This window comes from Arctopsyche grandis, chromosome 7 (assembly GCF_051622035.1).
Source record: "Arctopsyche grandis isolate Sample6627 chromosome 7, ASM5162203v2, whole genome shotgun sequence".
Lineage (NCBI taxonomy): Eukaryota > Metazoa > Arthropoda > Insecta > Trichoptera > Hydropsychidae > Arctopsyche > Arctopsyche grandis.
Genome location: NC_135361.1, coordinates 14,211,886 through 14,234,780, shown reverse-complemented (window position 1 = coordinate 14,234,780; position 22,895 = coordinate 14,211,886). Strand labels below are relative to the sequence as shown.

Sequence of the window (22,895 nt, the reverse complement as noted above, 5' to 3'; positions counted from 1 at the left end):
AGACATTTCATTATCGTATATCTTACGATTATTTGTACACTTTCACTTGTGAAGAGGCTTATTGTTGACACAGACCGCGTATTCTTTGAGGCGTATAGAAACAAACACGCATTTTCCGTATCGAAACATCCGCCGATGACAAGAAATGACATCGCTCACCGGAAGTTCAACATCCTAATAATGTTTAGAAAACATTTTCAAAATATTTGGAAACGATCGACGGTGGGTAAAAATTCGCTTTCTAAGTATTGATTTTTTACCTGAGTGTCGTTGAAGCGGGAAAATCCCCAAATAATTAACCGATCTGTTCGGAAAATTCCACGAAAAGCAACTGGTGACTTAATGTATGTGTGAGCAGATCGAAACCGAACAAATTTATATGTGTAGAGCGACAGATTCTAATGTTCAGCTTTGTCTTGTATAATTTGTAGTTGCTTTGTAATTGTAATGTTTGCTCGGACAAATAGCGCGAAATGTTCGATTTCACTTTACTTTTGTTTCGGCAAAGTATCTGTTTTTGCTTAGCGATTCGGCCGTGAACGAGACTTTGTAGATTTTCCATTCAATTCCTACATCTCAAATTACCTAGTACCCGGCATCCGATATCAGTTTTTGGCTCCGTTTTGGGCAGCTGTATCATATAATAATACCATATTTCACAGATTATGGAAATTCAATTTGCATGCTCATATTAATTGTACCATTCAATTTCCCATCATAGTCGGTCAAAGTGTTGCTTCTCAAGGAGATAAGACACGTTCGTTAAGTCTTCATCGATTGCTATGGGGACAAATTGAATTGAATAATCATTTTTTTATGTATTTTTCGACCCATTTGCAGCTTGTAAAGTGACGACGGAGATAACGGTGTGTACTTTGTATGTCAAATCGAGAAAAATTTCTCTCACCAGGTACACATGCCTAATATGGTGAAATTATCTAAAGGTACATCCTCGAGTGTGTATAATATAATATAATATTTCGTAATGGCCACATCCGGATTCTGGATCTACAAAATGATTCGTCAAAAGAATCGATGAACGAAAAAGCATATGCGTCATGATTATGTAGATTTGCGTCTTGCGGTTTTCCAATGTTTCGTTCGCGAATTCTTTCCGTAAGACGTCCGTAAAATCACTTTTTATGTATCTGTATTTCAACCTGGCAACATGAATTGATTATAAACCATTTTTCGCGACTCATTTTTTCGTTTACCATCAAAAAAGAGAAACAATCACGCATTTTAAGCAGAACCAATCGCTTTATTTCCTCGATCGGGTACTTCGAATTTCAACAGCTCATTTGTTTCAGATAGATCAGTTTGTCGACCTCAAGCGCGCCAATTTTGTGCATAACATTCAGAGCATGTTAACAAAATCGCCATTCTAATTTATTCTTTTTATTCTAGTGCAGTACAGTAACCTAGTCCAAACTCTTAACAGTTTGCAATTCAGCGCCAAAAGTTTCGAAAGTGTGTTTTATTTCAAACTTGAGCAAAAGTCTAAGTAGATGCATTACAACAATGGCAGTTGTGACATGCAAGGATTTTCTATATAAAAATAGTTTCGCAAGTGGGACAATCCCCCTAGTGTTACAAGCACTTGGACTACATGCTGCGGATATGACAATTACTAAGGAATAAATACACGCAGTATAAATTTATTCGTAGAACAAAACAGTGCAATTTTCCAATTTAATCTAATGTGCAATTTGAAAGTGAGAGGCGTTTGTTGTTCGTTGCAAATAGGGAGCTCGTTGCTCTTGAAAGGTCAATTAAATTTAGATCATTCAAAAAAAAAATGTGTGTAAAAGAAAGTGTGTGGATGACTAAAAACAAGCACTTGATTTTAATAAAATGCAGGATGTGACCAAATAATTGCATCTATGGCAATATGAGAAAGCAAGGGAAAGTGGATCAAATTGTGCTCCAAGGAAGCATTTCGCAGATTGTTTTGTTTCGTATGACGTGAGAAAGTGACTCATTCAGGGCTGAAAAGTGTGAACGTATTTCCGTATAAATTATCATTATATATGGTAAATATTTCATATTTTAAATTTTTATCGAGATTGTGAACTGTTTCGACACCGCATGAGCAAAATATGGTGTGCGAAATATCTCATTAAAATTTTTGAAAACAGTAATTGTTTGCAAAATATATTCGTTTGAACTTGTTTAGTTTACACCTTACGTTGTAAACAATTCAGAAACCCGTTGTATAAAGCATAAGTGAAAAGATTCAAATTACATATGTATGTATGTACATACTATTGCATCATTTGTACTTTTCATTGTGATAAATTTCATGCGGGTATTGTATACATCAGATTTATTGACGCATATACATGTATGTATGTAGTTACGGTAACCATATTTTTTTGGAGAAAATAAAGGAAGAAAGATTATTTTTACAACTTCAAAAATGCTTTAGAAGTTTATATCATCTAATATATAATTTTGATAGAGACTTTGTATGTAAGTTTGTATGTATATATGTAAGTATCTTTGGTTGAGAACTTCGTAAACAAAACAAAGTTTCTAGGATGACAATTCAATTAGAGGAATATTATATTTTTTTCGATTCAAATAAATTTAATAAAAAAAAAAATGAATATTTACTATTACATTATTACAAATACCGAGCGAAGCCGGGTAAAACAACAAGTTTATTATAAAATACAAAATAATGAATTTTAAATTTTAAAATGATTGAAATTTAAAGGGCATTTACCACTCGAATTAGTAAGTTTAGATAAAAAAAATATTGAGATAGAAAATTAATCCTTATAAACGTGGTCAAGTGAAACATTCACGTGGTCAAGTGAAACAAAATAAGTTTATTAACATAACGAAAAAAATGTGTAAAAAAAATATATATTTTTGACTTTTAAAAAGCGCTATATAATTAATTATAAGTATTTTAAAGCATTGAAAAATCACAATCAATAGGAAAAACGCCTAACTACTGATTCCAATACTTTTTTTTTTACATGGCTATACTAGATTTTGAGTTGAAGACTGTAAAAGCCAAAAAAATGTAAAAATTACGCATTTATTTTAAACGCTCATATCTCACTGACAAAAGAAACCAACAAAAATCATTAGCATATTCTAATTCAGTGTATCAAATTTAGTAAAGATTGATTAGTCTCCGCTCCGGTAATTGTTTAGTTGCTCAGTGTAATCAATACAAGTTTGATACAATTAATGAATTATACATATCTTTAAATATTTCCGTGTTAATATTAGTCGATATTACAAAATATAAGACAAAGCGGCAATTTTAGTAAATAAATAAATCTATAGAACAGAGCAGTGAAATAAAGGACTGTCCTCTTAAATAATGGATGTATGGTCAGCATATGTAGTATATAATATACTACAAATCAGCAAAATCAGGAACCTTAACCCATTTCATACAAGTACATATATGCATTTACGCTAATTGCTTAATACGTACATAGTTGTTGCGTTCGCCTATAGCAAATTCAATGAAAATATCATACAAGTAATAGATATAGCAATTCATAAATACATATTACAATAACAACAGTCCTTGAAGACAACGTGCCATACCATTATCAAACGAACGCAATAGACACGCTACTGTTAAAAAATTAAATAACACGACAGAAAAAATTACCATTGTTTTGGTATGACGGCCTTCAGCATGACAGCGTAAGTTCAAGACTGTTTTTTGACAGTCGAGATCGACCGATTAAACTTGCGGTCGATTTTATATAAGTACTTGATTCAACTTATAATATTTTTAAAATAAACAAGCTTCGTACGAATAGTTACTTATTGGATTTAGTTAATTACCACGTGGCTGTAACATTCGCGGTGAAAGTAATGTCAGCGACAATATTGAATGTGCGGTTTAGTTTGCGCCTTGTACAAATATTACATGTACAATGTATGTGTTTGTGTGCTCGTAATGGGTGATTTGAAGTGTCAAGTAGAATCTCTAGGCAATTTAATCACAGGTGCAAAAGGTCACGATAGAAATTGATTGAGTGTCGGACCGATTTGAGAAACTCACGTGTGATGATATAAGCAATTAGCAAAACCTGATAGTTATTTAGCAAAAGTCGAATTTATAGCTTCGAGTTTGATTTGAAATCGAGTGAATGCCTTTTTCGAGAAGCCACCTTAGCGAGACCAGATGCCGAGTGAAAATGTTCGTATTTCGTGAAAATGACAGTGCTAGCGAAAGTTTTCATAATTTTAAATAGATAATATTTGATTTCATACAAAATATTTATTTCGTGTTTGTTTTTCACCATTTTAAATATATCGCAATATTGGAACTAGTGATGTATTTATCGTAAAGGATATTCTATTTTACACACATACATAGATAGATATAAACGAGGAAAGCCTTACAGGTAGACCTCAATGTGCCTTCCTAGACAATTAATTACAAACATTGCAGCATTTTTATTACATATATCACAGTATTTCGAGAGGCCGAAGAACACCAAATTAACAATTAATTAATTAATTAATTGAGACATCTATGGATTTAGACTAGTAGATAAATTTTACATATTGTACATAAATCAAATTCAGATATTTTTGTCAACAGGTCGGACGATTTTTGCCAATTTGAGGGACCGTTTCAACAATGAAAATCATATAAATTGATAAGAAGTGATTGACTTGGAGTCACAAATATCCAAGTATAACCAGCAGTATTAAATATTAGCACGGGATATAACCCAGTAATCTATTGGGGAAAATCTCAGAAGTAATGCGAAGCATTTGAAGTACTATGAGGGTAAGGAGATGAAAATTTTTATATTGTCAATAGATTTTTTTTATATTTACCATGGTGTCATTACAGGTTTGCCTCAAGGCGACACATATGGCCAAAGTTATACATATATATGTGCATACTGTAGAGGTGACGAATAGAGGGTAGGTGTCCATAAATTGGATAACTCAAAATGAGCAAACATACAGAATCGCAAGGCATGGCATGCCTAGATAGACTCCAGCTGTGAATGGACGTGTCTTAATGTCAGTATTATTTCGCACCATCTTATTATTTCGACAAGTCTCTCCTACATTTATTCAAATATGGGAATCACCGTTATCGATCACTGTCAAACTTGTGAAATACAAGGAAAATATATCACCGAAAACACTCCAGGAGGTGAGTTTTGGCCTGCCATATAAGGCGTAGTAGGGTTTTTTTACATGTGCAAAACTATCTATAAAAAAAACACGTGCCGCGTACCACTCTGTATGTCTTCGCTCTAATAAGAAACAATCGACCTAATATCACATATTGTCGGTATACTGGTATGTTTCTGCCAGTATATCGATGATATATCCAAGGTCTGGCCAGCATCACCACTACTCTGGGGCTCGAATCCGTGACCCCCTCAGTTGCTAGCTTTATACGCTAGCCTAGAATACCAACATTTCCTGGAACTATACATGTAATACAATAATTTCATCAAGAGAAATAGCAATATCTACTATCCAAATAAAAAACAACAGACAACAGTTCTCTTTAAAAAAAAAAAGGCGATTGTAAAATCGTTAACAATGTAATTGAGCATTGATATCCTATCATGAAGAATAAAGAATAACGCAGCTAGTGTGTAAATTTAATTAATTTCTTATGTGTATATGTTACAGTGAATGCATATTTCAAGTGAAAATATATTTTCACCAATTCAAGCAGTGAAAATTTATCAAACAATTAATTTACAACGTTTAACTCTATAAATTTAACCCTAACAACCCAATCTTAAATGAATAGGGCCAACCCTTACGTAACCTAATCTATCCTTACCCTTAAATAATACCAACCCTAACAATCTAATCTTAAATGAATAGGGCCAACCCTTACTTAACCTAATCTAACCTTACCCTTAAATAATACCAACCCTAACAATTTAATCTTAAATGAATAAAACCAACCCTGAAAATGATTACACTGAAACGTCAGTGAAAATATATTTTCAATTGAAATATAATTTCACTGTGGCATATACATATTTGAGAACTACTGCCTAAATAAAACAAAAAATCAATGCTAAGATGTTATGATTTAAAATTTGAACTGTATAATATAAGGAAATTCTATAAATGGAGGGATTAGTATACATATGTGTGTATGTGCCAAAGAAAGTACTTGATGTTGCTTTCTATAATCTATTCCGAGGAGTACCATTTTGAAAATTTCAAATTTAAATAATGGATTTATTATGGAAGTTGAATGTTTTAAATGTATTTGGAAGTTTATGATACATCGTCAATATTATAGTAATAGCTATCGTTCAATTGTCTACTCAAAAAAATTGATCGCAGTGCATTGTGTGCATTTCGGGTGCATTGGTTCGGAATGACGGTTGATCTTGAAAGTGGGCCTTGTTGCTGGCTCGGTATCACTTTCTTCTGGTCCGCCTCGGCCGTCACTTTTCTCCGGCTGAGGAGAGCGGATGACCCACTTCCGACCAGACGGGTCCAGAGCCATGATCTTCGGCTGATAAAGTGGCCCACCAAATCGTGGGTCGACGAGGCGACGAACCCCACCATTGCATTCGGGACAAAGGATCGACGTGTGACCGTGACATGACACTCGATCTTCATATAATTTCTAAAATTTCATACGAATCACCTTGCCATGGACGACAACCGGTTATAATCATGTGAACACCGGTTATTGCCATCGAGTTTTTCTTTTTGATTTTCATATTATTAAAAGGCACGGTATAAAGGGGGGATTGCATTCCAAAACTTTTCCCTAGATCGAAATTTATTCAGTGATATCACTTTAAATCACTTTAGATTAGACAAATGGGGCCTTCAGATGTTGACTGTAAATACATTTATATATGAAAAACAATATATTCGAATTATTAGTCACTTCAAACCACTTATACAGATGTAATGTCCAAAATTTTCAATGTATGTTCTTAATTGAAGTATTCTTTTAATTATTACTATGGACACCCTACGAAAAGAGTATATAAAGTCGAACAGTTCAGTAACGGTAAAACGGTTATACGAGTCCCACAATTCATGTGAATTTCAACTCATATGTACATACATATAAAGGCTTACATATGTAGTTTGTGGTTATAATATCAATAAATTGCCCATAATATAATAATTCGAACCGTTAACAGTTCGATCCCCCCCCCCTCTCAAATTAATATAATATAACATTTTACGGATCGTTAAGATTTACATTTAATGCGATTTATGAAACCACAATTTTTATTGCCGTATGAATATTAAACATGAATAATATTCATTTTTTATTTGAATTTTTAAATCAAAACAAAATTTATTTTTGTTTAATTGCAAAACTTGATAACTTTATTTTGTAAGCGATGTGTAATTTTGAAACAGAATGAGATTAGTAATTTTCGGTGATCGAATTAGTGAAATTTAATCTGTAGTCGTTTTATGTAGACATAATACTTCCTTGTGGACGTGTTTATGCTCGTGTGGTTCAGTTTGTACGCTCTTTCTTAACTTTCACGAATTTCGAAGTGTTTTTTCAACATAAAGTTTTTGCCCTACGGCCGTTCAGTAATCAAAAAATTGAATTTCCATTTCGGAACGACCTTGGATTTAAATTTAACGAGTTTTTGCAAGGTGGACATGTCGATTCGTTCGATATGTATCGAAATCTGGTCAGCGAGGAAACGAACGAAAATTTATGCACAACGTATCGGTTTTGTGTTTATTTTTTCGGTCAGTAGAAAAATTAAAATTTTCATGCTACGTGCAGGTGTTTGCGATCAAATTATACGTTTGGTGAAATAATTGCAGAGCGTCGATTTCGACCCAAATTTCGATAGAAAGTTCACAACCTTGACCTTTGATTGAATCGAAATACATAAATATCCGTTTGTTTCGTTTGAGAAGATGGACGCCTTTAGTGCAACGACACAATGGAGAGAGTACGAATGAGAATCTTCTACTACATATAATGACAGTGACTAAACGAAACAATAGTAACGAGTGACATTAATTAACAGACTCTTTTATTTCAAAAAACTAAGTGGCTAGTACTCATTTAAAGGCATTTGTAACAAATAGAAATTTCTAAAACGATATCATACAAATATTGATATAAACCTAGTTGTGATACTAACCATTCGTTGAAGTCACTAAATTATACTATTTTACATACGTATGTTTTTACGTACACATACATATACATATTATGCATATTTATATGTACATAGGTATTATTATTTATATGTACATAAGTTTATTATTTATACATGATCAAATAATAAATTTTTATGTATTCGATATTCATGAAAATTTTTTGAATAAAAAAAATATTATACACATTTAATGGTAACCGCAATTTACCATGACGCCATTATATTAGACTAAGAATTTTCTTTTTCTATTAAAATAATTTACTGAAGAAGGAATTAGAAGGAATCATTTAAAATTTATAGTAAAACTAGCTGAACCCGGCATGCGTTGCAACGCCACAATAACGCATGCAATTCCCGTTCCCGTTCCCTATCCCGGTCTCGTTCCCGTTCCCGTTCCAATTTGTCGGAAAAACGCAGGCAGTCAACACGTTGGTCGCGACGCGAAAACATTTGAAATTATAGCGTTGCAATGACACCCATTCCCGTTTTTCCCGTTTCCGTTCCCGTTTTATTTTCAAAGTAATCTTCCCAGATATGCATACAAAAAATCCTGAAAGTTCCATCGTAATCGGTTCAGTGGTTTAGGAGCCTATTCGGTACAACACATTCATTTTTATATACATATATATAGATTTATGCTTATTTATCAATATATATATATATATATATATATATATATATATATATATATATATATATATATATATATATATATATATATATATATATATATATATATATTTATATATATATATATATATATATATATATATATATATATATATATATATATATATGTGTATATATATATATATATATATATATATATATATATATATATATATATATATATATATATATATATATAAATGTATTTCATGTATTTCAGATTTAAAACTAATGAAAATTTTGCGATAATTTTTTATATAATTTTTTAATATAAAAAATTAAATTAATTAAAGATAATTTTTTTAATACACACAAGGTGGAAATCAAGAATTTAGCATAAGTTAATCGAACGAAACCTGATATTTCGTAAAATATCAATGAAAACTCGTCGAACTGAAACGTGTCTTGCCGAATATGATTTGCAAAAAATTAAGAATTTGTGAAACAAAATACGAATAGATAGTAAAAGTACCAGTTGGGCTGGATAGAAATTGGTAAAAAGCTTGATTTTGACACGATTTGCAAAATTCGGTGCGAATAAAAACAGTAAAGAAAGAGCCGTGCAATCGATTGCAAACAGAAATTGTTATTTATTTTGAATAAAAAGTACAACGATGTAAATTTTTTTTAATTGAAATTTAAATGAAAATTTTCCTGTAATGAAAATCAGATATATCAGATTTGTCATACGCTCATACTATTTACATAAATTTAATAAATATTTAATATTTATTTTAATGTTAAAAAATATTTATGATGAAAGTGAGAGCTAGCAATATATACAATTTTTACGATCAACTAACATTCAGATGTTTACCTTCTTACAACGCTAAAACTAAACACCTATATTTACATATATACATACATACATACGTATAGTATTGATCTCACATATAGAACGCTTATATATAGCAATCGAACAATCGTGCATTCTCATGACGTCGAAAAGTAAAATGTATACTTTCGAACGACGTAAAGATAAACACGAGCAGTTTAATACACAAATCATACTAGAAAGGAGTATATTTTACTTACGACACTAAAGTCAAACAGTCGCTTTCCTCTGTCACAGTGTGTACAGACACTGTCAGTCAGCAGATATATGTATGTATGTAGGTAGGTATGTATCGAACTATCTGACTGCCCACGGTTGGGCGCGCGGTGAAAACTCGCGAACTTTTCCGCGACACCGTTTGGCGCGTGCGACGATAGCTAACGCGCGGTTAACACTGCGACGGTCACTGCACCGACAATCGGTGGTATGATGAGGTCCAGCCCCTCCACAAGCCGGTCACTTGTTGCACACACGCCGGTTTTTCACGTCGTTATGGTAGAAAATGTGTGGAGTTTTCCCCCAACGTGGGTGCTTGTGTGAATGATACGATACGATGATGAGCGGTTCTGTTTCCGCCTCGGTCTCTGTTTGGAAACTCTTACCTAATAATAATCAAGGTCGAATTTTTACTATATTCTTATAGAGGCTTATTGAAAATCGTAGTTGCAAAACACTGTACTTGTAAGAAATCACGTTTAATTCGTGGTTTAGGTATATTTGTAATACAATGTGTTTCGTATTGAAATAAGGTGTGCATATGTAATGTTAGATTTGAGCCATCCTCTGTTGGATGGAAGTTTCAAACTGGAATAACATACATTTTTCAATTTTAAATATACACATTCATATTACGTACGTGCATAGGTATTACTTGTTGAACAGCTTCTTCTATACATGCATATATTTATATTGCGATTGAATTTGAAAAGGTTAACTTTTATTTAAAACTAGCTGAGCCCGGCATGCGTTGCAATGCCACAATAACGTATGCAATTCCCTTTCCCGTTCCCTTTTTTGGGCGTTTTTTTTTTACAGAAACTATTGCGGGCATACACACAATAACTCATGTACATAAGTAGAGGTAGGACCGGAAGCGTGCTTTTTCCAGGAAACAGGGCTGTTTGGGTCTATTTTCCAGGAAACAGGGCAAACTACAAAGCTAGAGAGCATAAAAAAGATTCATCATAAAAATCATTCATCTCAACAAAGCGCTGTCGTACATAAAAATGCTGTCAGGATCGAGGACACCACCAGGCTTTATGTGTGGCACCAGATGTGTATTTAGCACATTTAAATATTGGTCCCCATTCAACGACCCATTAACGAAATACATGGGCCCTGGACCTTTTTCGCTTATGACTAGATGTAGGACCGGAGGCGTGCCGTTCATTGTTAATTGTTCGCCGTGTTTTGATCATTTTAGCCTTTTTTTGCACTCTAGCTTTGTAAATATACCCAAAACGCCCTGATTCCGGGAAAAAGCACGCTTCCGGTCCTACCTCTACCTATGACGGCTCAAACCATTGTCTAGGGTGGATGTTTAATTGTACTATTGATACATGAGGGTAGGTAACGTTCTCGGGGGCTGCGACGAACAAACAAACGGCTTACATTCAAACGATACATTCATCGTTCGAAGATTGCTTTGAGGATACACTTGCAAGGTCTGATTTTTTTGTATGGTCATACATACATATACTCCTGGTAATCTAAAAAAAATATTAATCCCCATACTTGTCCACACTTGCCACAAACATACCCACATTCATCGCGTCCGTTTTTATATACATATATTGTTATAAAATGTCTAATATCAGTTGCACTCAATTTTGTACTTTCCATAATCAAGATAGATTTGTTCAAAAATTTAGTTGCCCTTGCACAACCCAGAAATACATTTAACTACAATCATTATCATAGAACTGTATTATCATCACTGGACAGTTTGCTTGGAGAGTAAAAAATGTTTTCAGTCTCTCAAAGATTTCATGTATTCCGTCAATAGCTGATGTCATTTCCCGATTTTTTGAATTTTGCCATTCTTAAAGGCGTCACCAAATTACCGTGACAAAAATGACAAACTGGCTAGGACACCATACCTTGAAACCAAGATAGTCCCGGTCAAACTGGGACGTATGGTAATCCTATCAATATGTATAAGTTTGGAATTTTTCTTTTTGAATTAACAATATTTCATTATATAATACATATTATATTAGTGAAAGCCTTATAAAATAGTATTAGATCGATTTTTTAAAAAAAAATAGTTTACAATTTTGAAAGTTGATCAATTAAATATTACAGAAAAATAACAGTCATCTGTGGATTTTTCGGTAAAATATCACTTTATGATTTTATATTCGGTAAAATATCACTTTTAAAATATCACGTCATGATTTTATATTTATATTTATGAACGTCAATCCTTATCTTCTCACTCATACATGAAATATTATATGTATATTAGATATAATAATAATAATAAGTACATTATTCAAATCTTGTCTTGTTTATTTTAAAAAGATCTACAAAAATGTTCGAGCTTTTATATTGCATGCTAAGTTAGTTATAATAAAACGAACATAGATGTCACTACAACGGTACCAAGTACTGCCATCTACGGAAAATTTTAAAAACAATAAAACGCCAATAATGAAATTACAATTTTGAAATAAAAAACATGATAATCAAATTTATTTATTTATCTATTATACCTTTATTAACCCCGACCATGGATGTCAGTGCAAGTTGCCCAAGGCGACACCTATGATCAATCTTTTGTACATACATAAGTACCATATACCATCATTACACATAATGATTATATGTACACTAAATATGAGTTGAAAACACTATGCGACAATCCCTGTTATTGTAGTATATACATATATGCATAATTAAAGTATTCTTCTCGCGGTATAGAATGTTTGAATGTTAATAATTTCGTAAGATATTGAAATCGAAATATAATTTCGTAAATCACAGTTTTTAAAATCGCAACCCAATTACAATGATAGATTTTATATTTTCCATACCAATGACCGAATGCAAACAAAAATAGCGGGCATATTTATTGTACAGGGAGGTCTGCAGCCCCGTGGTTCATATGAACGAGCTGTCATTGGTAACAACACGAAAGGCGATCATCAGACAATAAATGTGAACAAGCCAACAAGGTCAAGTGTGAAATGCGCACACGGCGAAAACCGAGGAGCGAGAGAGCGTTTGGCCACCTTTAGAGCGGCCAGTAGAATAAAGGGATGGCGGGATTTCATGTTTCGGCCTTAGCAACACGAAAACGAACCATCAGACAATAAGTCTGAATGGCTACGTTTACACTACCAATCCACCCGATATTGAGGAATTTTCGCATAACCAGTTCCTAAAGAGCAATCAGAGGTTGTAATCTGGGAACTGGATATGGAAAAATTCCTAAATATCGAGTGGATCGGGTGTAGATATCGGTAGTGTTAACGTAGCCAATATTGTTACCGAGAGTTGTCGCGAACAAATGGGCTTGTGTTGGGTCGGTGAATAGGTGTATAGCATGCTGTCACACTGCATTCAATAATAAAATTCCACCCTGTCCCTTTCGCGCGCTTCTGTGTGAGTACAAGAACATGCCAACTCTCAGCGACAGACATGTATTATATATTAAAAAGTTAGATTGCACAATTTCAACGATCTACATGGATTCAATTGAAACGTTTCAACAAAAGCCGTGACGAGTGGCCTGTTGAGGAACGGGCTCGGTGTGGAGCGAGGGAGTGTGGTGGTGGTAGTGGCAGTGGCAGTGCGCGAGCGGCGGTCGCCGCTGCTCGCGTCTTTTTCGTTGCGTCTTCTCTCCGAAAGCTTCTGCTTCTGCAGTCGTGGTCCGCCCCTGACGGATCTCTGTCGCCGCCGCAGCCCCTGCCGCCGCGCCCCCAACTCGGCCTCCGCCCCTGCCCCTCTTCACTCTTCACCCCGCTCATCACAATCAGGTACACAATTTCACCACCACCACCACCCCCCACCACCACCCCCACGCACACCCTCGTCATTTTCGCGCCCATGCCCGATTTTCAAATCCGAGCACCAGAAAAATATCCACGGGATTCGCGAACACATCACATCTCATGCATTCATACAAACGTCAAACTCGCATTCGAAAAAAGTCGAATTAAATCTTCGCTACTTTTCAAAATCAAAACTTTTTAAAGAACAAAATTCTTTTTAAAAAAAGAATTTTGCGAATTTAACGAGCGCGTACGTGTCAATTATATTTAGCGCAATATAAACAACAATATGTAAACATTTACGTCTCGCACGAATTTATGAATCGATGACGAACGACGTTTTTCACTTGTTTATTTTACGTCTGAAAAAAAAAAACACGTCCGTATTCATAAACGTATGAAGAACATTTCAGTCGGTTCCCGCGCACGAGATTCAAATGACGCTAGTGTTTGTTTGCTTTTTCATGATAAAAAACGGCGTGCTATTGTTATACGAGGGAAACATTGCACCGTGTGTTGCACACACAAGCTCGTATGCAAATAGGAATCATAACAGAATCCGATAAGAAAAGTGTCGGAAGCGTGCTAATTTCCTTCGGGTTAAAGCGCGCGCTAACAGCTGGCGCATCTTCGAACAGTATATAAATACTGAAAATCTTGAAATAATTCTGGATACGATTCAAAATTCCGTACAATACTTTAGCGCATTTCTTCACTTGAATATTTTTATGAATTTCTCGCCTATTTAAATTTATATCGGTCGTTTCGGCCGACCCTCTCCCCGCCACGACATACACACACACACACATACATACATAGGTGAATTTGCGCGAATATTTCGCGTGTTTTTTCACACAGACGATGATCGACCGTTTTACGTACGTCCTTATGTAACGAATTCCTTGCATAACCGAGACACCGTTCCTCCAGATAAAATAGCGAGTGCGCCTCACGTTCTCCGATGTGGAATTACGACGTAAAATAATTTATTTATATATATATTGTATATAATATGTATAGAGTTATAATACCAGATGACCTCTCCGGGTATGTAGTGTGTCTTTGGCACCGAAACTTGTTTTTCGTTTTCCTTTGGCACCGGTGTCAGATTGCATTCGAAGAATATATGTATTGTGACTTCGATACAATTGTACGGTGTTGATTCGACGTATTTTTTTTTATTCTCATTTCCGAATTATCGCAAATAATACGCACCCCTTGGTATAAATAACTTCCGACGACTATTCTTATCCTCGTCCCGTTGTTCCAGCTCGTCCAGCTCGTTCGGCATACATACATAGTTCAACGGCCATAGCGGCTCAATTCGGATAATTTTGTCTCCAATCCAACATGTTGATTTATATTTGTATGTGTGTGTATGTGCATCCGTTGCATTTGGTCTTTTGCACTTTTAAAAAGTCACACATGTTTGCGTTTGAGCGAATTTAGTACCCTTTACTCGGTTAAATGTAAAAAATAAATTCAATTGTTTGTCTTTTTTATCGAAAAATATATGAATTTTGTGTTTTTAATACACTTTCAGCGCGTTTTTCCCTTTATATCATTGAAAAGTTTGACACGTGAAATTGTAGTTGCACGCGTTTTTAGGTCAAAGATGTGTTTGTCAAAAAAAAAATTTTTAAATCATCGAATATGTACACAAATGTATCTTAACCTTTTGAGTGCCGATGTCTTTTCTGTTGAAAGTCATCCACGCTGAAAATTTCGCCAACATTTCCAACTACAATTATTTAGAAATCCAATCGTAAGCAAGTATAAAAATTGTAGCTAATCCAAACAAACCTTAGATAACTAAAGCCGAGGATTTCGAGTTTTGTAAAGGTGTATTTTGACTCTCTAATATATCTTGCAATAATATAAAATAAACAAAAGAAGTCTATTAATGAATGTATGTATTTTTCCAAAACTAGTTCCATCTTCTTCATTGATGTTAAAATGTAATGCTCACAATCGAAATGCCAAGCCACAATCTAAAATACTCGGCAGTTAAAGATTTCCATCGGGTAATTCTTCTATGGTTATAAATTCAGAAATTCCGGTGTAAACCAGTCTTTATAAGCATTGACACGGGTTACACGATCCATGTTCAATGCATTTTTCTTCAATGCTACCTGGAAAGGCTTAGTGGCCAGTATTCTTGTTTATTTTTTTCATTCTCAAAAAACAACGCCCATTGGCGTATTTCAGGCTCATGGACTTGTTGGCAAAACGCCGATCGGCGATGGTCAGCATTCATACTTATCAAATTTAATATTTTTATTTGGTAAAGGGATTATTTCGCTCATTGCGATTGCGCACACGACAATCATTATCATGAAAATCACAAATACGGAATATCTGGCAATCAAATTCTCGCCAGTATGATAGTTCGCGTGGGTAGCTCTCGATGGTTGGAATAACCGGATACCAGATTGGACGTTTGCGGAATAATCGATGAACCGTTAGTCAAAAAGCTTTTGTTTTTTTTTTTAATCATCGAATATGTACACAATTATCTTAAATTTTCATCAAGTTTAATATTTTTATATATCCTACAGTTGACGTATATTTTCAGTTGTAATATATTTTGACAAGTTGGAATATGCTCCGTCTAACCCACGTAAGTTGATTCGTATGGCGAATTACATTCCAACTGGTCAAAATATATTACAAATGAAAATACGGTTAAACTATAAGTTAGTACCTGGTTAGATGATGAGGTAAGGTTTTCCGGAAAACCTCACTCGCCTAGAAAATTGAGTTGGAAAGCCACATTTTTTTTGTTTTGAGCACGTTCTTGAGTTATCGTAATACGGTACTCATTACCTTTATTCGTAATACCCAGCAAATATTAACGCATTATTGAATGCAAAAACAGCAGAGCTGTTAAAACTCAACTTTTATTACAACTGGTGCACATTGTTGAAAGAGTATTTGCGCTTGTAGAGATATAAGTTACTATTTGAATTGTATTCGAATATGAATGACCTTAAAACGCCAAAAAAAAACATAAAATCAATTTCAAAAATTCGATCATTATCAATCAATTTCAAAGTCCGACGATTAAATACTAAGTTTATTTTTTTGGTTAATTATAATAATATGCATGCATATATGTATGTATTTATATAATACTTACATATTTATTACATATTTGTACGTACGCTTGCCAAAATATATATAATATACATATATCAATTTATTTTTATCTAAATAAATTCTACGTTATTATGTCAACTATTTTTCTAATATTAAACCGTTTTATTCTTCATTTTTATTTTTATTTCATTTTTGTTATTTTTAGAAACTTTTCTGGTGTCATTGTTATAAAAATGTACTTTATAATGCTGTTTTCTTCTGTTTTAAAATAAATAAATTAATATTTTAGGAACAAAAACCCCTGATTTTTGGGAAATCATCAAGTTTATTTTTAAATAGGTTTTGGTTACTATAAGTTACTAATTTATTTGGTTGACTCTTTCAAATTTGACCATTCCATTTGAAAAGAAAGAATCTCTAATATTTTTGTAAGAAATATCATTTTGAAGTATGTACGTCTTCTCAATTGAGTGATTTTCTTTTAAACTTTAGAAGAATAATCATAACACAATATGTATTGTACTTAAAAGTGTTAAATTTGAATAAATATGAAATTTTAATTTAAGAGTGTGTTCTCAACTTAGATATATTCCGCTCTGGTCATCCGATATGTAATATATTATTGAGCGTTAGTTTGGGAAGCTTTGCTATTCGTTTTTGGTTAGTGCAAGTCTGTCTGCCTGGAGGCCGACAACCAACGACAGCGCCTTCAGAAGCCCTAAAAAACACTTTCCATATCGAATGGAAGCCGTTGATGACATCAGCATCAGCATCATCATCTCGGCCATGATTCATCGACTCCATTCAGTCGAGAGCCGTATTAATAAATTCAGACGTGTACCGGCTTTCCGCGGAATCGAACGCATCATCTCCACACCAATATGTCCATTTCGGTGTCTCCCCTGCGGCGAGAGTGAATCATTTACCAACTTCTTAAAAATCATCGATGATGTAAATTTTATGTACATACATACATACATACTGGAAACGTATCTTGAAATCCACGTTTGTTTGATCAATAACCAACCGCAAACGACACGGCGAGAAACGAATACGATGACATATGTTAATGGTATTCGTATCAAATTCGACACTATCGATTGACATAATATAATAATAAAATACCTGCAATATATGATTTGCATTTTTTATTTTATTCGTGTGAATGTTCTGTCGTGCGTAGTATTATATTGTATACTAGTCGCTTTCAAAACTACCGGGAATGACGTGACTATTTCAATGTTAAATGCAAATTTTTACACGAACATTGTCTGACTTGGCCGAAAAAGTAATGTATTTTTCACCTCCTCTGCACTGAAGGCGATCGAGTGTAAAATACTAGTAAGTCTGGCTATTCTATGTGCTTACTACTAGTTCTGGGTATGTTTTGGTTTGGGTTTGCGTGTCTAATCCCATTTCTGGCAGCTTCGTGGTATAAACTGCAACCGAAACTCGATTTTATCGACACTTTGGCCACTAATCTCGGTCGTTTTCTTTGTTGCTACCCCCTTTTACGTACTATTCTTTGTGTACGACACAAACATGCCGGGAAATTGAGAGTTTTTATTCCGGACAAGTGGCTGGAGTAGTTTTCTTTCCATCGTGCGGAAGTCGTTAAATTCTACGTGATTTTTGGTAGAAAAGAATATCGGTTTTGTGTTCGATGTCTGTCTAACAACGTGCTTGATTCTTTATTTATGTGTTGAAACACTCGTTGAATTGTGTTAATGTTGAATGATTTTTAATTAACCACTCTTTTTTATGGGCGAAAGTGTTGCTTTGCATATACATATGTATGTTTATATGCACATACATATTCAACCAGCAGAATAGACTGGTGGTTAGCATATAATGCTTTGATTTTGAATCACGGGTTCAAATTCCTCAGGTTTCTGCTGACCCATACCTTGGATTTGTGACTCCAGGTTGATCAGAGTTTATCAATTTATCTGATTTTCATTGAAACGGTTCCACCTAATTGGCAACCTTGCACATTTTCTCGCAAAATCTCGCTGAATTGTTTAAAAGGCTTAATTTTACAAATTTGACCATAGATGTATCTGTGGATATTATTTGGTTTGTATTTTTGTACTAATAATATTTGTATCAAATGTACAATGTTTCTGGCCAGGAAGGCGCATTAGAGTTACCTTTTAGGCCTTCCTGGTATAAATTAAGAAGATAAAATAAAATATGCAAACCAGCGGCGACTAGTGGTGAGCATATTATGCTTTCGAGCAGAGTAATCACGGTTTCGTTTCCCACTAGACGCTGGGCCAGAACTTGTCGATCGTTTCTTACCAGAGTTTGCTAATTTTTCTGATTTCCATTGAAACGATTCCTGTTAAAAAGCGCTTCTCCTTTCCTATCCCTCTTGCAAATCTTTTGTTCTTTCTGCAATATCAAATTTTTTCCATAATAATTTCAACAATCACAATTTCAAGCTTATTTTATAAATATATGCAACTCAAAGCATTTTATTTACATCCTTATTTCTACTTCATAGCTGCAGTGAAATGAAAGTCAAATGTTTATAATATCTATTTAAAAAAAAGAAATTTAATTTGATTCAAAAAGATTCCCGAACACTATGCTTGAAGTAATTTTGAAATTACGTCATGAAACACTTTTACATGATATACATAATACATACATATGTATTTATATATATCATACATATATGTATACTTCTCGGGTAAAATTGAAAGGCATTTTAAATACGTAATTTTTGCGAATAATTAATATTTTGCCAAATACTTTGCATTTATTTATATGTACATATTATTTTAATATGCACGTAGTATACATAATATATTATTTTATAAGGCACGTAGTTTACATTATTGTGTAATGTTTGATGTGCGCGATTCGTGCAAACATCGCAGATATTGTACACACAATGAACACCAAATGAATATTCATTTACCTCCGTGTTTGTATGTAGATACGAATTTGGACATGCAAATTAAACATAAACATTTACTTTCTAGAGATTCGCTACGAAACCTTCAAATCGAAGAATTTTCCGGACGGAAAATTTTTTAATACACAATGAACTCTCGACATTATTTGTCGCATGCATGCGTTGCGTGAATTTTCAATGCAGTAAATAAGTGCTCGTTTTAAAATTGGTTAGTTTTTCTTGGTGCTTTCGCGAAAGACACGCGAGTGTTTAAATTTTTTCATCTTTCAGGATAACCGCTATGTATTCTGAAAATTCCACACTCCACAATGCCAAAGTGTCACGCGAATTCGTGAGTTCTTTTGTTTGTTATGCGAAATTTTCCAGTGAAGTTCATCGCTCCGTGGCCAAATTACTGTATTGCGGATTAAGTGTGTTATTAAATGCTTTATCTTCAGTAGGCGTTCTAATGTGATAATTTTGGTTTCTAAATTAGAACACAAACAGAAAATGATATATAATAATATAAAGTAGGTATGAATCGACCTTAAATCTTTTCTTTTTTTTTATTATTTTCAAATTATAATGAAGCAAGAGATTTTCAATGTCATTTTAATGACGCTGAAAAAGATTTTATCTTTGTATGCTTTCAAAATAACAATTTTATTTATCATATGATTCTAATTATAGATTTAGCGACCTACAATTAAGATTTTGAGTATAATAAATAGTTAAAAGTTTTTTCGACAAAATCGATGCTTTTGATTAAATTTGATAGTAAAAAACGGAAAATTAATTTAAACTTAGTTTTATATTAAATTACATTTACCAGTCAAATATACGAACTACAGTAATCTTCTATTTAGAATTTTTGTTCAAATATTTGGTATTTTCATATACGAATTGGTAATCCTCACAGCATTGCGTCGCCAACTGCACGTAAACATGGACACATTCTTATGTATCACTATTCATATAATACAGTAGTACATGTCACCGAAACGTGTCCGGTTTTCTTTTGGCCATTATGGCAATATTCACGTATGACGTGACGTCATAGGGGCGAGTGCATCCGCACTAATGAAAGTGCTGTCATACGCATATGAATATTTCTAGAAACGTCATACTGTGACCAGGGCTGATGAGAGGGGAGGGAGGAGCAGGGATAGTTTCAGAGTTTCAGAGCCCGGGACTACTCGAGGGACCGCGTGTCGGAAATCGTACCTGTTATATCATATTTTCTTGTTCAAATATTTTAAAAAATCACAACCAACATATACATAGGTATTTTTCTAATAGTTCTGATAGATTTTTCACATATTAAAAATACAGCTATAAGTTTTTTTAGTTATAGTTAAGTCATAGGGCCTGAAATAAAAATTTTCCAGGGCCTGGGATTCCTCTCGGCGGCCCTGATTGTGACAATATTGACTCAGCAATACAATGCTGTGTAATTTATATATGTATATGTGAGCTGATTTTGCATTGCACTCGTAAAAAACTAGCATGAGCGTGCCGTGCCGTAAACGGACGGTGCTGTATAGTATGAATAGAAGTAGTCTTTTCCGTGCCGTGCTGTGCCGAGATTTTGACCTGTACTGCTGGATAATATAAACGGACCTTAATACTTAAAAGTATACGTAATAATGAGCGAACCTTTGTAATTTTATTGTTTAGGTTTTAAATTAACGTTGGCAAACCCATACAAATATTCCTATTTCCTTATTTTAGCGGATGTCGTAAAATTACTCGTATAAATTAGTTTCAATTTAGCACAACTACGTCAACACTTGCATTTTAATTAAAGTGCTAAATAAAATATTATTTTTCATTTTAAAGAATTTTATTAAATCGTTTATTTTCAAAACATACTTACTACTAGCGGTAGTAGTGCAAATTTATTTTGTAAACTTTATAATAGTACTTATACTCTAACCTTAACATTGTTATCGATAGTATTTGTCCTCCAATTAACACTTTAAACGTGTTAGAATATTCATAAATATGTGCCGCTAAATTTGAAATTGGCATGAATCTACTTTTCTTCAATTTGAGAAATATTTCGCAAAACATTAAATATAATGTTTTGCGTTTAACAATATTTAAAAATACTGGCGGCCTGTATTTGCCTACGGCCTACGTTTGTTCTGCTTTTCCGAGATTCTGGACATATATGGAATTAAAACAAGTAACAGAAATAGTGATTTTGGAACTGAAAATTGGCCACCTTCAAATATAACGGGTCATATGTTCTTATGTACGTAGTCAAAGACCTTATACAATTGTAATAAGTGTAATACTTAATGCAATATGCGAATGTACTGTGTTGTGTCACATTGTTTCATTATAATGGTTTGTATTCCGTTACTGAGGTAAAGGTGAGCTCATAAGTCATCGGACACATTTCTAGGGCAAACACCATATGTCACTACATTGGTCATGTGGTTATGATGATATGAATTGCTCCTGGCCGCGTCCCGGCGCTCTCGAACACAGGTGTCGCGACACGTGGGCGACTCGCCACTCCCACGTGCGAATTATATCCGACTATCGACTCATTCACTAGGTTAAATCCCCCACCTTTTCGCATCTGCTGCTCGTTTTCCATCTTTTTCCTCGACAATGAGTCCGTTCGCCGTATTATGTCCACTTTATAATATTATTAGACGTTTTGTCATGGCTGCGAACGTGTTTGCTGCCTACGTTTTATTTCGAATGCACCGTAATGAAGTGCTGCATGCTTTGCTTTTTTGCAGTATGTGTGTATGTATTACTTTTTGTTTGTGTGATTCATTTTGTAATGCGGTTTGTTGCTGACTGTCCCCAAGACTTGGCGGATTAGCAATGACGAAGAGTCGATCCCGAGTGGTGCAAAACTTTGATCAGATATGTTTGTTAGGCGGATTCGATACCAAATCTGGTCCGTGCTCGGATTTAGTAATAGTAGTTTCAATCTTTTGTCCTGTGACTGTGTGTCTATTTTCGATTTGTCTATACAGTGGTTTTTCCATGCCATAAGAATAAGGAAAGAAATGGTTTCTGATCTGTCATTTATTCTTATACATTTGGGCTATTGCATAGTTAAATGTCGTACATTTTTATATGTATAAAAAAGTTTTGTATTATATTTCACGAACCGCGTGAATGCGTACACGCATCTTATAATCTTAAAAGTTTGAGCTTTTGTGGAATACGGACTGAAATATAGAACTTGACTCATATAGGCTGGTTTTGCAAGCGTTATTGCACTTTTCTTT

The 22,895-nt window shown here is 34.0% G+C and overlaps 2 protein-coding genes across 2 annotated transcripts in view; one reads left to right on the top strand and one right to left on the bottom strand.

Moving 5' to 3' along the window:
• LOC143914681 (uncharacterized) overlaps window positions 1-10,446 on the bottom strand; it is a 35,475-nt gene extending 25,029 nt beyond the window's left edge. The window contains exon 1 of the mRNA XM_077434974.1: window positions 9,843-10,446. The gene's annotated coding sequence lies outside the window, so the exon portion shown is untranslated. The remainder of the gene's footprint in view (window positions 1-9,842) is intronic.
• A 2,943-nt stretch (window positions 10,447-13,389) lies between these two features.
• Nuak (Nuak family kinase 1) overlaps window positions 13,390-22,895 on the top strand; it is a 58,664-nt gene continuing 49,158 nt past the window's right edge. Inside the window, exon 1 of the mRNA XM_077434973.1 lies at window positions 13,390-13,622. The gene's annotated coding sequence lies outside the window, so the exon portion shown is untranslated. The remainder of the gene's footprint in view (window positions 13,623-22,895) is intronic.